This window comes from Phyllobates terribilis, unplaced genomic scaffold (genome assembly GCF_046119375.1).
Source record: "Phyllobates terribilis strain yellow unplaced genomic scaffold, ASM4611937v1 Scaffold_416__1_contigs__length_1633014, whole genome shotgun sequence".
Lineage (NCBI taxonomy): Eukaryota > Metazoa > Chordata > Amphibia > Anura > Dendrobatidae > Phyllobates > Phyllobates terribilis.
Genome location: NW_027363176.1, coordinates 26,033 through 40,910, shown reverse-complemented (window position 1 = coordinate 40,910; position 14,878 = coordinate 26,033). Strand labels below are relative to the sequence as shown.

The 14,878-nt window shown below is 45.5% G+C and overlaps 10 non-coding genes and 2 pseudogenes across 10 annotated transcripts; all 12 read left to right on the top strand.

Moving 5' to 3' along the window:
• The first annotated feature begins 688 nt into the window (after positions 1-688).
• On the top strand, positions 689-778 carry LOC141227357 (U2 spliceosomal RNA; annotated as a pseudogene).
• Positions 779-1,574: 796 nt separating this feature from the next.
• LOC141227200 (U2 spliceosomal RNA) lies at positions 1,575-1,753 on the top strand (annotated as a pseudogene).
• Positions 1,754-2,868: 1,115 nt separating this feature from the next.
• LOC141227607 (U2 spliceosomal RNA) lies at positions 2,869-3,059 on the top strand. The gene has a single exon (XR_012294596.1). It is a non-coding gene; the product is annotated as a U2 spliceosomal RNA (small nuclear RNA).
• Positions 3,060-4,174: 1,115 nt separating this feature from the next.
• On the top strand, positions 4,175-4,365 carry LOC141227595 (U2 spliceosomal RNA). Its single transcript, XR_012294585.1, has one exon. It is a non-coding gene; the product is annotated as a U2 spliceosomal RNA (small nuclear RNA).
• Positions 4,366-5,481: 1,116 nt separating this feature from the next.
• On the top strand, positions 5,482-5,672 carry LOC141227059 (U2 spliceosomal RNA). The gene has a single exon (XR_012294169.1). It is a non-coding gene; the product is annotated as a U2 spliceosomal RNA (small nuclear RNA).
• Positions 5,673-6,787: 1,115 nt separating this feature from the next.
• On the top strand, positions 6,788-6,978 carry LOC141227584 (U2 spliceosomal RNA). Its single transcript, XR_012294574.1, has one exon. It is a non-coding gene; the product is annotated as a U2 spliceosomal RNA (small nuclear RNA).
• A 1,115-nt stretch (positions 6,979-8,093) lies between these two features.
• On the top strand, positions 8,094-8,284 carry LOC141227573 (U2 spliceosomal RNA). Its single transcript, XR_012294563.1, has one exon. It is a non-coding gene; the product is annotated as a U2 spliceosomal RNA (small nuclear RNA).
• Positions 8,285-9,399: 1,115 nt separating this feature from the next.
• Positions 9,400-9,590, top strand: LOC141227562 (U2 spliceosomal RNA). The gene has a single exon (XR_012294551.1). It is a non-coding gene; the product is annotated as a U2 spliceosomal RNA (small nuclear RNA).
• A 1,116-nt stretch (positions 9,591-10,706) lies between these two features.
• On the top strand, positions 10,707-10,897 carry LOC141227550 (U2 spliceosomal RNA). The gene has a single exon (XR_012294540.1). It is a non-coding gene; the product is annotated as a U2 spliceosomal RNA (small nuclear RNA).
• A 1,115-nt stretch (positions 10,898-12,012) lies between these two features.
• LOC141227095 (U2 spliceosomal RNA) lies at positions 12,013-12,203 on the top strand. The gene has a single exon (XR_012294204.1). It is a non-coding gene; the product is annotated as a U2 spliceosomal RNA (small nuclear RNA).
• Positions 12,204-13,318: 1,115 nt separating this feature from the next.
• On the top strand, positions 13,319-13,509 carry LOC141227537 (U2 spliceosomal RNA). Its single transcript, XR_012294528.1, has one exon. It is a non-coding gene; the product is annotated as a U2 spliceosomal RNA (small nuclear RNA).
• Positions 13,510-14,624: 1,115 nt separating this feature from the next.
• On the top strand, positions 14,625-14,815 carry LOC141227525 (U2 spliceosomal RNA). Its single transcript, XR_012294517.1, has one exon. It is a non-coding gene; the product is annotated as a U2 spliceosomal RNA (small nuclear RNA).
• Positions 14,816-14,878: the final 63 nt, after the last annotated feature.

Here is a 14,878-nt window from a genome sequence, read left to right as displayed (position 1 = left end):
CGCTGGTTACTCTGCTGCGCTTAAAATTTCTTTTTTGGTTTGCTACAATGCCTTTTCTGAAACGTTGTCTCCTTCTGCTGGAACACTGACTTCTTTCATTTAATGCCTGCAGACTATAAAAGAGAACCCAACCCAAAAAGTTTGGTTGATTAGTCTGTGGCATTCTGTTAAACTGTTGCTTATGGCGGTCTCTGTGAGCTTCTCAGCGACATTCAGCCAGCCAGGTATCCTGCCTGCAGTAGATGGAATGTGGCAATGGAACGCTGGCTGCGCGTGTCATAATAGGCTCTGAGCCTTTATATACCTGTGCACAGCAGCAGCCACCTTCAGTCTGCTGCTGGACAGCCAGCAGCAGCAGCAGCAGGAGAGGTATGTAATCAGGAGCCCTCCTGCTAAGGGTAGACAGCTGCTCGTTCCACCCCACCCCCCGCCTTAATTGGTTCTCCTCCCTTCCAACGGTGTTGAGGCGGGTGGGAACAGCAGGGGGTGAAGGTGCTGTGTTTAAAGAGGTGGAGTTATGCAGATCTAAAACGCGTGGATTGCAGCAGCAGCAAGCCGAAAAGTGCAGGCATGTAAGGGATCTAGAGGTTGACAACATGTCTTCTTAACGGGAGTCCAGGAGCTCATCTCCACAAATGGACTTTTCAGGATCCTTGGGTGGCTCCGTAGTTTGAAACCAATTCTGGTTATCGCTTCTCGGCCTTTTGGCTAAGATCAAGTGTAGTATCTTTCGAAAAGGCGGTTTTGGATGTTGGCCGCCCTAGTAGATTGATTCATTATGCACACTGGGGTTTAGGCGCTTGTTAGTACGCCAGGTGGCTAATATAGTCATCTGGTGGAAAGCATGGCCCCCCAGGATCGACGCCATTGGGCCGGGGAAGATCGAAAGCCCGAAGTGTGAAGTGCCCCAGGAGTGGTGACCCTGGGGTGCCTTAACTCACTGGGATTGGGAACCCCACTTGAGTTTATGGCACATTTGCACAAGCACTTCAAATTTTCTTTCTTCGCACACACCCTTATTCCGGGCCTTCTGGCCTTAGGATGGGGAATTTTTCAATTCCCGGTCGAAGGTCCGGGCAGTATTATACTGTGAAACCTTCACTATTTATTTAATTTCTTTGTCACTGTGTGTCCACTTATTCACGTGTGTCACGTCCTACTAGGATTTTGTCGGGATGCGTTTCCCTTACGGGTTCCTCTCTTGGCAGGTCTAGGGGGGGAGTGTGTGGCCATCAGGTTCCGCTCCCCCCTGAACCCCCCTGGCTCTCCTCTTTCGGGAGGAGAGCGTTGTTGGCTCCCCTCTTCCGGGAGGGGAGCACAGTCTTTGGCTCCCAGTGCCTTGCTCGGGTGAGAACTCGGGCAGGTGCTGGGGGTAAGATTGGGTCGCCTCTGGCTTCGGCTGGAGGTGGCTTTTTGTCCCTGTTCCTCGCTGTGGCCTTTTGGCTCGGAGGGACGGGGAATGGTTTGGGGGACCCTTCTCCTTTTGGAGAGGGTTTCAAGAAGACCAGCATCCTAGTGCACTTTTTTTGTGGCACTTGTCACTTTTTTAAGCGCACTCGGGTTTTGTACACGAATTCGGGCTTTCAAAACAAAAAAAAAATCTGTTCTTATCAGTTTAATATCTGATACGTCCCCTATCTGGGGACCATATATTAAATGGATTTTTAGAACAGGGAGATGGAAAAAGAGCTTGCTCTGTCCACTCCACGCATTGACCTGGTATTGCAGTATCTCCAGGACCGGTGCACCCCTTCTTTAATGCAGTTTCTAAAATCAGAAAGAATTGAATTCAATGTTTTTTGTTCATTTTGCTTGTTTGTCGGATTTTGGGATGGACTCTTTGGCTTTGCTTTTCTTCTCCTCATTGGATTTTTCATGTTCAAAGTTGCAGAAGCCAGATTACAAGCTCATTTTGGTTCAACTTCAGCAACTGTGCATTGCATTGCCATGTAATGTGATGCAATGCTATCTTTCTAGCTCTCCCTTTTTACTTCCTTTTGGATAAACAGACATATTAGGCAAGCATTTTGGAGCTTTCACCTAAATAACTACAGGTGGTGAGATAAGCTGCACAATATAATTGACCTTTCAGTATATTGTTGCACACACACCATCTATTTAGCAAATGCCCTTGTTATCAACAGCAGCCTTTTAAACTCACCTGAGCTAACAGGTATGTGCGCTGGTTACTCTGCTGCGCTTAAAATTTCTTTTTTGGTTTGCTACAATGCCTTTTCTGAAACGTTGTCTCCTTCTGCTGGAACACTGACTTCTTTCATTTAATGCCTGCAGACTATAAAAGAGAACCCAACCCAAAAAGTTTGGTTGATTAGTCTGTGGCATTCTGTTAAACTGTTGCTTATGGCGGTCTCTGTGAGCTTCTCAGCGACATTCAGCCAGCCAGGTATCCTGCCTGCAGTAGATGGAATGTGGCAATGGAACGCTGGCTGCGCGTGTCATAATAGGCTCTGAGCCTTTATATACCTGTGCACAGCAGCAGCCACCTTCAGTCTGCTGCTGGACAGCCAGCAGCAGCAGCAGCAGGAGAGGTATGTAATCAGGAGCCCTCCTGCTAAGGGTAGACAGCTGCTCGTTCCACCCCACCCCCCGCCTTAATTGGTTCTCCTCCCTTCCAACGGTGTTGAGGCGGGTGGGAACAGCAGGGGGTGAAGGTGCTGTGTTTAAAGAGGTGGAGTTATGCAGATCTAAAACGCGTGGATTGCAGCAGCAGCAAGCCGAAAAGTGCAGGCATGTAAAGGATCTAGAGGTTGACAACATGTCTTCTTAACGGGAGTCCAGGAGCTCATCTCCACAAATGGACTTTTCAGGATCCTTGGGTGGCTCCGTAGTTTGAAACCAATTCTGGTTATCGCTTCTCGGCCTTTTGGCTAAGATCAAGTGTAGTATCTGTTCTTATCAGTTTAATATCTGATACGTCCCCTATCTGGGGACCATATATTAAATGGATTTTTAGAACAGGGAGATGGAAAAAGAGCTTGCTCTGTCCACTCCACGCATTGACCTGGTATTGCAGTATCTCCAGGACCGGTGCACCCCTTCTTTAATGCAGTTTCTAAAATCAGAAAGAATTGAATTCAATGTTTTTTGTTCATTTTGCTTGTTTGTCGGATTTTGGGATGGACTCTTTGGCTTTGCTTTTCTTCTCCTCATTGGATTTTTCATGTTCAAAGTTGCAGAAGCCAGATTACAAGCTCATTTTGGTTCAACTTCAGCAACTGTGCATTGCATTGCCATGTATTGTGATGCAATGCTATCTTTCTAGCTCTTCCTTTTTACTTCCTTTTGGATAAACAGACATATTAGGCAAGCATTTTGGAGCTTTCACCTAAATAACTACAGGTGGTGAGATAAGCTGCACAATATAATTGACCTTTCAGTATATTGTTGCACACACACCATCTATTTAGCAAATGCCCTTGTTATCAACAGCAGCCTTTTAAACTCACCTGAGCTAACAGGTATGTGCGCTGGTTACTCTGCTGCGCTTAAAATTTCTTTTTTGGTTTGCTACAATGCCTTTTCTGAAACGTTGTCTCCTTCTGCTGGAACACTGACTTCTTTCATTTAATGCCTGCAGACTATAAAAGAGAACCCAACCCAAAAAGTTTGGTTGATTAGTCTGTGGCATTCTGTTAAACTGTTGCTTATGGCGGTCTCTGTGAGCTTCTCAGCGACATTCAGCCAGCCAGGTATCCTGCCTGCAGTAGATGGAATGTGGCAATGGAACGCTGGCTGCGCGTGTCATAATAGGCTCTGAGCCTTTATATACCTGTGCACAGCAGCAGCCACCTTCAGTCTGCTGCTGGACAGCCAGCAGCAGCAGCAGCAGGAGAGGTATGTAATCAGGAGCCCTCCTGCTAAGGGTAGACAGCTGCTCGTTCCACCCCACCCCCCGCCTTAATTGGTTCTCCTCCCTTCCAACGGTGTTGAGGCGGGTGGGAACAGCAGGGGGTGAAGGTGCTGTGTTTAAAGAGGTGGAGTTATGCAGATCTAAAACGCGTGGATTGCAGCAGCAGCAAGCCGAAAAGTGCAGGCATGTAAGGGATCTAGAGGTTGACAACATGTCTTCTTAACGGGAGTCCAGGAGCTCATCTCCACAAATGGACTTTTCAGGATCCTTGGGTGGCTCCGTAGTTTGAAACCAATTCTGGTTATCGCTTCTCGGCCTTTTGGCTAAGATCAAGTGTAGTATCTGTTCTTATCAGTTTAATATCTGATACGTCCCCTATCTGGGGACCATATATTAAATGGATTTTTAGAACAGGGAGATGGAAAAAGAGCTTGCTCTGTCCACTCCACGCATTGACCTGGTATTGCAGTATCTCCAGGACCGGTGCACCCCTTCTTTAATGCAGTTTCTAAAATCAGAAAGAATTGAATTCAATGTTTTTTGTTCATTTTGCTTGTTTGTCGGATTTTGGGATGGACTCTTTGGCTTTGCTTTTCTTCTCCTCATTGGATTTTTCATGTTCAAAGTTGCAGAAGCCAGATTACAAGCTCATTTTGGTTCAACTTCAGCAACTGTGCATTGCATTGCCATGTAATGTGATGCAATGCTATCTTTCTAGCTCTCCCTTTTTACTTCCTTTTGGATAAACAGACATATTAGGCAAGCATTTTGGAGCTTTCACCTAAATAACTACAGGTGGTGAGATAAGCTGCACAATATAATTGACCTTTCAGTATATTGTTGCACACACACCATCTATTTAGCAAATGCCCTTGTTATCAACAGCAGCCTTTTAAACTCACCTGAGCTAACAGGTATGTGCGCTGGTTACTCTGCTGCGCTTAAAATTTCTTTTTTGGTTTGCTACAATGCCTTTTCTGAAACGTTGTCTCCTTCTGCTGGAACACTGACTTCTTTCATTTAATGCCTGCAGACTATAAAAGAGAACCCAACCCAAAAAGTTTGGTTGATTAGTCTGTGGCATTCTGTTAAACTGTTGCTTATGGCGGTCTCTGTGAGCTTCTCAGCGACATTCAGCCAGCCAGGTATCCTGCCTGCAGTAGATGGAATGTGGCAATGGAACGCTGGCTGCGCGTGTCATAATAGGCTCTGAGCCTTTATATACCTGTGCACAGCAGCAGCCACCTTCAGTCTGCTGCTGGACAGCCAGCAGCAGCAGCAGCAGGAGAGGTATGTAATCAGGAGCCCTGCTGCTAAGGGTAGACAGCTGCTCGTTCCACCCCACCCCCCCGCCTTAATTGGTTCTCCTCCCTTCCAACAGTGTTGAGGCGGGTGGGAACAGCAGGGGGTGAAGGTGCTGTGTTTAAAGAGGTGGAGTTATGCAGATCTAAAACGCGTGGATTGCAGCAGCAGCAAGCCGAAAAGTGCAGGCATGTAAGGGATCTAGAGGTTGACAACATGTCTTCTTAACGGGAGTCCAGGAGCTCATCTCCACAAATGGACTTTTCAGGATCCTTGGGTGGCTCCGTAGTTTGAAACCAATTCTGGTTATCGCTTCTCGGCCTTTTGGCTAAGATCAAGTGTAGTATCTGTTCTTATCAGTTTAGTATCTGATACGTCCCCTATCTGGGGACCATATATTAAATGGATTTTTAGAACAGGGAGATGGAAAAAGAGCTTGCTCTGTCCACTCCACGCATTGACCTGGTATTGCAGTATCTCCAGGACCGGTGCACCCCTTCTTTAATGCAGTTTCTAAAATCAGAAAGAATTGAATTCAATGTTTTTTGTTCATTTTGCTTGTTTGTCGGATTTTGGGATGGACTCTTTGGCTTTGCTTTTCTTCTCCTCATTGGATTTTTCATGTTCAAAGTTGCAGAAGCCAGATTACAAGCTCATTTTGGTTCAACTTCAGCAACTGTGCATTGCATTGCCATGTAATGTGATGCAATGCTATCTTTCTAGCTCTCCCTTTTTACTTCCTTTTGGATAAACAGACATATTAGGCAAGCATTTTGGAGCTTTCACCTAAATAACTACAGGTGGTGAGATAAGCTGCACAATATAATTGACCTTTCAGTATATTGTTGCACACACACCATCTATTTAGCAAATGCCCTTGTTATCAACAGCAGCCTTTTAAACTCACCTGAGCTAACAGGTATGTGCGCTGGTTACTCTGCTGCGCTTAAAATTTCTTTTTTGGTTTGCTACAATGCCTTTTCTGAAACGTTGTCTCCTTCTGCTGGAACACTGACTTCTTTCATTTAATGCCTGCAGACTATAAAAGAGAACCCAACCCAAAAAGTTTGGTTGATTAGTCTGTGGCATTCTGTTAAACTGTTGCTTATGGCGGTCTCTGTGAGCTTCTCAGCGACATTCAGCCAGCCAGGTATCCTGCCTGCAGTAGATGGAATGTGGCAATGGAACGCTGGCTGCGCGTGTCATAATAGGCTCTGAGCCTTTATATACCTGTGCACAGCAGCAGCCACCTTCAGTCTGCTGCTGGACAGCCAGCAGCAGCAGCAGCAGGAGAGGTATGTAATCAGGAGCCCTCCTGCTAAGGGTAGACAGCTGCTCGTTCCACCCCACCCCCCGCCTTAATTGGTTCTCCTCCCTTCCAACGGTGTTGAGGCGGGTGGGAACAGCAGGGGGTGAAGGTGCTGTGTTTAAAGAGGTGGAGTTATGCAGATCTAAAACGCGTGGATTGCAGCAGCAGCAAGCCGAAAAGTGCAGGCATGTAAGGGATCTAGAGGTTGACAACATGTCTTCTTAACGGGAGTCCAGGAGCTCATCTCCACAAATGGACTTTTCAGGATCCTTGGGTGGCTCCGTAGTTTGAAACCAATTCTGGTTATCGCTTCTCGGCCTTTTGGCTAAGATCAAGTGTAGTATCTGTTCTTATCAGTTTAATATCTGATACGTCCCCTATCTGGGGACCATATATTAAATGGATTTTTAGAACAGGGAGATGGAAAAAGAGCTTGCTCTGTCCACTCCACGCATTGACCTGGTATTGCAGTATCTCCAGGACCGGTGCACCCCTTCTTTAATGCAGTTTCTAAAATCAGAAAGAATTGAATTCAATGTTTTTTGTTCATTTTGCTTGTTTGTCGGATTTTGGGATGGACTCTTTGGCTTTGCTTTTCTTCTCCTCATTGGATTTTTCATGTTCAAAGTTGCAGAAGCCAGATTACAAGCTCATTTTGGTTCAACTTCAGCAACTGTGCATTGAATTGCCATGTATTGTGATGCAATGCTATCTTTCTAGCTCTTCCTTTTTACTTCCTTTTGGATAAACAGACATATTAGGCAAGCATTTTGGAGCTTTCACCTAAATAACTACAGGTGGTGAGATAAGCTGCACAATATAATTGACCTTTCAGTATATTGTTGCACACACACCATCTATTTAGCAAATGCCCTTGTTATCAACAGCAGCCTTTTAAACTCACCTGAGCTAACAGGTATGTGCGCTGGTTACTCTGCTGCGCTTAAAATTTCTTTTTTGGTTTGCTACAATGCCTTTTCTGAAACGTTGTCTCCTTCTGCTGGAACACTGACTTCTTTCATTTAATGCCTGCAGACTATAAAAGAGAACCCAACCCAAAAAGTTTGGTTGATTAGTCTGTGGCATTCTGTTAAACTGTTGCTTATGGCGGTCTCTGTGAGCTTCTCAGCGACATTCAGCCAGCCAGGTATCCTGCCTGCAGTAGATGGAATGTGGCAATGGAACGCTGGCTGCGCGTGTCATAATAGGCTCTGAGCCTTTATATACCTGTGCACAGCAGCAGCCACCTTCAGTCTGCTGCTGGACAGCCAGCAGCAGCAGCAGCAGGAGAGGTATGTAATCAGGAGCCCTCCTGCTAAGGGTAGACAGCTGCTCGTTCCACCCCACCCCCCGCCTTAATTGGTTCTCCTCCCTTCCAACGGTGTTGAGGCGGGTGGGAACAGCAGGGGGTGAAGGTGCTGTGTTTAAAGAGGTGGAGTTATGCAGATCTAAAACGCGTGGATTGCAGCAGCAGCAAGCCGAAAAGTGCAGGCATGTAAGGGATCTAGAGGTTGACAACATGTCTTCTTAACGGGAGTCCAGGAGCTCATCTCCACAAATGGACTTTTCAGGATCCTTGGGTGGCTCCGTAGTTTGAAACCAATTCTGGTTATCGCTTCTCGGCCTTTTGGCTAAGATCAAGTGTAGTATCTGTTCTTATCAGTTTAATATCTGATACGTCCCCTATCTGGGGACCATATATTAAATGGATTTTTAGAACAGGGAGATGGAAAAAGAGCTTGCTCTGTCCACTCCACGCATTGACCTGGTATTGCAGTATCTCCAGGACCGGTGCACCCCTTCTTTAATGCAGTTTCTAAAATCAGAAAGAGTTGAATTCAATGTTTTTTGTTCATTTTGCTTGTTTGTCGGATTTTGGGATGGACTCTTTGGCTTTGCTTTTCTTCTCCTCATTGGATTTTTCATGTTCAAAGTTGCAGAAGCCAGATTACAAGCTCATTTTGGTTCAACTTCAGCAACTGTGCATTGCATTGCCATGTAATGTGATGCAATGCTATCTTTCTAGCTCTCCCTTTTTACTTCCTTTTGGATAAACAGACATATTAGGCAAGCATTTTGGAGCTTTCACCTAAATAACTACAGGTGGTGAGATAAGCTGCACAATATAATTGACCTTTCAGTATATTGTTGCACACACACCATCTATTTAGCAAATGCCCTTGTTATCAACAGCAGCCTTTTAAACTCACCTGAGCTAACAGGTATGTGCGCTGGTTACTCTGCTGCGCTTAAAATTTCTTTTTTGGTTTGCTACAATGCCTTTTCTGAAACGTTGTCTCCTTCTGCTGGAACACTGACTTCTTTCATTTAATGCCTGCAGACTATAAAAGAGAACCCAACCCAAAAAGTTTGGTTGATTAGTCTGTGGCATTCTGTTAAACTGTTGCTTATGGCGGTCTCTGTGAGCTTCTCAGCGACATTCAGCCAGCCAGGTATCCTGCCTGCAGTAGATGGAATGTGGCAATGGAACGCTGGCTGCGCGTGTCATAATAGGCTCTGAGCCTTTATATACCTGTGCACAGCAGCAGCCACCTTCAGTCTGCTGCTGGACAGCCAGCAGCAGCAGCAGCAGGAGAGGTATGTAATCAGGAGCCCTCCTGCTAAGGGTAGACAGCTGCTCGTTCCACCCCACCCCCCGCCTTAATTGGTTCTCCTCCCTTCCAACGGTGTTGAGGCGGGTGGGAACAGCAGGGGGTGAAGGTGCTGTGTTTAAAGAGGTGGAGTTATGCAGATCTAAAACGCGTGGATTGCAGCAGCAGCAAGCCGAAAAGTGCAGGCATGTAAGGGATCTAGAGGTTGACAACATGTCTTCTTAACGGGAGTCCAGGAGCTCATCTCCACAAATGGACTTTTCAGGATCCTTGGGTGGCTCCGTAGTTTGAAACCAATTCTGGTTATCGCTTCTCGGCCTTTTGGCTAAGATCAAGTGTAGTATCTGTTCTTATCAGTTTAATATCTGATACGTCCCCTATCTGGGGACCATATATTAAATGGATTTTTAGAACAGGGAGATGGAAAAAGAGCTTGCTCTGTCCACTCCACGCATTGACCTGGTATTGCAGTATCTCCAGGACCGGTGCACCCCTTCTTTAATGCAGTTTCTAAAATCAGAAAGAATTGAATTCAATGTTTTTTGTTCATTTTGCTTGTTTGTCGGATTTTGGGATGGACTCTTTGGCTTTGCTTTTCTTCTCCTCATTGGATTTTTCATGTTCAAAGTTGCAGAAGCCAGATTACAAGCTCATTTTGGTTCAACTTCAGCAACTGTGCATTGCATTGCCATGTAATGTGATGCAATGCTATCTTTCTAGCTCTCCCTTTTTACTTCCTTTTGGATAAACAGACATATTAGGCAAGCATTTTGGAGCTTTCACCTAAATAACTACAGGTGGTGAGATAAGCTGCACAATATAATTGACCTTTCAGTATATTGTTGCACACACACCATCTATTTAGCAAATGCCCTTGTTATCAACAGCAGCCTTTTAAACTCACCTGAGCTAACAGGTATGTGCGCTGGTTACTCTGCTGCGCTTAAAATTTCTTTTTTGGTTTGCTACAATGCCTTTTCTGAAACGTTGTCTCCTTCTGCTGGAACACTGACTTCTTTCATTTAATGCCTGCAGACTATAAAAGAGAACCCAACCCAAAAAGTTTGGTTGATTAGTCTGTGGCATTCTGTTAAACTGTTGCTTATGGCGGTCTCTGTGAGCTTCTCAGCGACATTCAGCCAGCCAGGTATCCTGCCTGCAGTAGATGGAATGTGGCAATGGAACGCTGGCTGCGCGTGTCATAATAGGCTCTGAGCCTTTATATACCTGTGCACAGCAGCAGCCACCTTCAGTCTGCTGCTGGACAGCCAGCAGCAGCAGCAGCAGGAGAGGTATGTAATCAGGAGCCCTGCTGCTAAGGGTAGACAGCTGCTCGTTCCACCCCACCCCCCCGCCTTAATTGGTTCTCCTCCCTTCCAACAGTGTTGAGGCGGGTGGGAACAGCAGGGGGTGAAGGTGCTGTGTTTAAAGAGGTGGAGTTATGCAGATCTAAAACGCGTGGATTGCAGCAGCAGCAAGCCGAAAAGTGCAGGCATGTAAGGGATCTAGAGGTTGACAACATGTCTTCTTAACGGGAGTCCAGGAGCTCATCTCCACAAATGGACTTTTCAGGATCCTTGGGTGGCTCCGTAGTTTGAAACCAATTCTGGTTATCGCTTCTCGGCCTTTTGGCTAAGATCAAGTGTAGTATCTGTTCTTATCAGTTTAATATCTGATACGTCCCCTATCTGGGGACCATATATTAAATGGATTTTTAGAACAGGGAGATGGAAAAAGAGCTTGCTCTGTCCACTCCACGCATTGACCTGGTATTGCAGTATCTCCAGGACCGGTGCACCCCTTCTTTAATGCAGTTTCTAAAATCAGAAAGAATTGAATTCAATGTTTTTTGTTCATTTTGCTTGTTTGTCGGATTTTGGGATGGACTCTTTGGCTTTGCTTTTCTTCTCCTCATTGGATTTTTCATGTTCAAAGTTGCAGAAGCCAGATTACAAGCTCATTTTGGTTCAACTTCAGCAACTGTGCATTGCATTGCCATGTAATGTGATGCAATGCTATCTTTCTAGCTCTCCCTTTTTACTTCCTTTTGGATAAACAGACATATTAGGCAAGCATTTTGGAGCTTTCACCTAAATAACTACAGGTGGTGAGATAAGCTGCACAATATAATTGACCTTTCAGTATATTGTTGCACACACACCATCTATTTAGCAAATGCCCTTGTTATCAACAGCAGCCTTTTAAACTCACCTGAGCTAACAGGTATGTGCGCTGGTTACTCTGCTGCGCTTAAAATTTCTTTTTTGGTTTGCTACAATGCCTTTTCTGAAACGTTGTCTCCTTCTGCTGGAACACTGACTTCTTTCATTTAATGCCTGCAGACTATAAAAGAGAACCCAACCCAAAAAGTTTGGTTGATTAGTCTGTGGCATTCTGTTAAACTGTTGCTTATGGCGGTCTCTGTGAGCTTCTCAGCGACATTCAGCCAGCCAGGTATCCTGCCTGCAGTAGATGGAATGTGGCAATGGAACGCTGGCTGCGCGTGTCATAATAGGCTCTGAGCCTTTATATACCTGTGCACAGCAGCAGCCACCTTCAGTCTGCTGCTGGACAGCCAGCAGCAGCAGCAGCAGGAGAGGTATGTAATCAGGAGCCCTCCTGCTAAGGGTAGACAGCTGCTCGTTCCACCCCACCCCCCGCCTTAATTGGTTCTCCTCCCTTCCAACGGTGTTGAGGCGGGTGGGAACAGCAGGGGGTGAAGGTGCTGTGTTTAAAGAGGTGGAGTTATGCAGATCTAAAACGCGTGGATTGCAGCAGCAGCAAGCCGAAAAGTGCAGGCATGTAAGGGATCTAGAGGTTGACAACATGTCTTCTTAACGGGAGTCCAGGAGCTCATCTCCACAAATGGACTTTTCAGGATCCTTGGGTGGCTCCGTAGTTTGAAACCAATTCTGGTTATCGCTTCTCGGCCCTTTGGCTAAGATCAAGTGTAGTGTCTGTTCTTATCAGTTTAATATCTGATACGTCCCCTATCTGGGGACCATATATTAAATGGATTTTTAGAACAGGGAGATGGAAAAAGAGCTTGCTCTGTCCACTCCACGCATTGACCTGGTATTGCAGTATCTCCAGGACCGGTGCACCCCTTCTTTAATGCAGTTTCTAAAATCAGAAAGAATTGAATTCAATGTTTTTTGTTCATTTTGCTTGTTTGTCGGATTTTGGGATGGACTCTTTGGCTTTGCTTTTCTTCTCCTCATTGGATTTTTCATGTTCAAAGTTGCAGAAGCCAGATTACAAGCTCATTTTGGTTCAACTTCAGCAACTGTGCATTGCATTGCCATGTAATGTGATGCAATGCTATCTTTCTAGCTCTCCCTTTTTACTTCCTTTTGGATAAACAGACATATTAGGCAAGCATTTTGGAGCTTTCACCTAAATAACTACAGGTGGTGAGATAAGCTGCACAATATAATTGACCTTTCAGTATATTGTTGCACACACACCATCTATTTAGCAAATGCCCTTGTTATCAACAGCAGCCTTTTAAACTCACCTGAGCTAACAGGTATGTGCGCTGGTTACTCTGCTGCGCTTAAAATTTCTTTTTTGGTTTGCTACAATGCCTTTTCTGAAACGTTGTCTCCTTCTGCTGGAACACTGACTTCTTTCATTTAATGCCTGCAGACTATAAAAGAGAACCCAACCCAAAAAGTTTGGTTGATTAGTCTGTGGCATTCTGTTAAACTGTTGCTTATGGCGGTCTCTGTGAGCTTCTCAGCGACATTCAGCCAGCCAGGTATCCTGCCTGCAGTAGATGGAATGTGGCAATGGAACGCTGGCTGCGCGTGTCATAATAGGCTCTGAGCCTTTATATACCTGTGCACAGCAGCAGCCACCTTCAGTCTGCTGCTGGACAGCCAGCAGCAGCAGCAGCAGGAGAGGTATGTAATCAGGAGCCCTCCTGCTAAGGGTAGACAGCTGCTCGTTCCACCCCACCCCCCGCCTTAATTGGTTCTCCTCCCTTCCAACGGTGTTGAGGCGGGTGGGAACAGCAGGGGGTGAAGGTGCTGTGTTTAAAGAGGTGGAGTTATGCAGATCTAAAACGCGTGGATTGCAGCAGCAGCAAGCCGAAAAGTGCAGGCATGTAAGGGATCTAGAGGTTGACAACATGTCTTCTTAACGGGAGTCCAGGAGCTCATCTCCACAAATGGACTTTTCAGGATCCTTGGGTGGCTCCGTAGTTTGAAACCAATTCTGGTTATCGCTTCTCGGCCTTTTGGCTAAGATCAAGTGTAGTATCTGTTCTTATCAGTTTAATATCTGATACGTCCCCTATCTGGGGACCATATATTAAATGGATTTTTAGAACAGGGAGATGGAAAAAGAGCTTGCTCTGTCCACTCCACGCATTGACCTGGTATTGCAGTATCTCCAGGACCGGTGCACCCCTTCTTTAATGCAGTTTCTAAAATCAGAAAGAATTGAATTCAATGTTTTTTGTTCATTTTGCTTGTTTGTCGGATTTTGGGATGGACTCTTTGGCTTTGCTTTTCTTCTCCTCATTGGATTTTTCATGTTCAAAGTTGCAGAAGCCAGATTACAAGCTCATTTTGGTTCAACTTCAGCAACTGTGCATTGCATTGCCATGTAATGTGATGCAATGCTATCTTTCTAGCTCTCCCTTTTTACTTCCTTTTGGATAAACAGACATATTAGGCAAGCATTTTGGAGCTTTCACCTAAATAACTACAGGTGGTGAGATAAGCTGCACAATATAATTGACCTTTCAGTATATTGTTGCACACACACCATCTATTTAGCAAATGCCCTTGTTATCAACAGCAGCCTTTTAAACTCACCTGAGCTAACAGGTATGTGCGCTGGTTACTCTGCTGCGCTTAAAATTTCTTTTTTGGTTTGCTACAATGCCTTTTCTGAAACGTTGTCTCCTTCTGCTGGAACACTGACTTCTTTCATTTAATGCCTGCAGACTATAAAAGAGAACCCAACCCAAAAAGTTTGGTTGATTAGTCTGTGGCATTCTGTTAAACTGTTGCTTATGGCGGTCTCTGTGAGCTTCTCAGCGACATTCAGCCAGCCAGGTATCCTGCCTGCAGTAGATGGAATGTGGCAATGGAACGCTGGCTGCGCGTGTCATAATAGGCTCTGAGCCTTTATATACCTGTGCACAGCAGCAGCCACCTTCAGTCTGCTGCTGGACAGCCAGCAGCAGCAGCAGCAGGAGAGGTATGTAATCAGGAGCCCTCCTGCTAAGGGTAGACAGCTGCTCGTTCCACCCCACCCCCCGCCTTAATTGGTTCTCCTCCCTTCCAACGGTGTTGAGGCGGGTGGGAACAGCGGGGGGTGAAGGTGCTGTGTTTAAAGAGGTGGAGTTATGCAGATCTAAAACGCGTGGATTGCAGCAGCAGCAAGCCGAAAAGTGCAGGCATGTAAGGGATCTAGAGGTTGACAACATGTCTTCTTAACGGGAGTCCAGGAGCTCATCTCCACAAATGGACTTTTCAGGATCCTTGGGTGGCTCCGTAGTTTGAAACCAATTCTGGTTATCGCTTCTCGGCCTTTTGGCTAAGATCAAGTGTAGTATCTGTTCTTATCAGTTTAATATCTGATACGTCCCCTATCTGGGGACCATATATTAAATGGATTTTTAGAACAGGGAGATGGAAAAAGAGCTTGCTCTGTCCACTCCACGCATTGACCTGGTATTGCAGTATCTCCAGGACCGGTGCACCCCTTCTTTAATGCAGTTTCTAAAATCAGAAAGAATTGAATTCAATGTTTTTTGTTCATTTTGCTTGT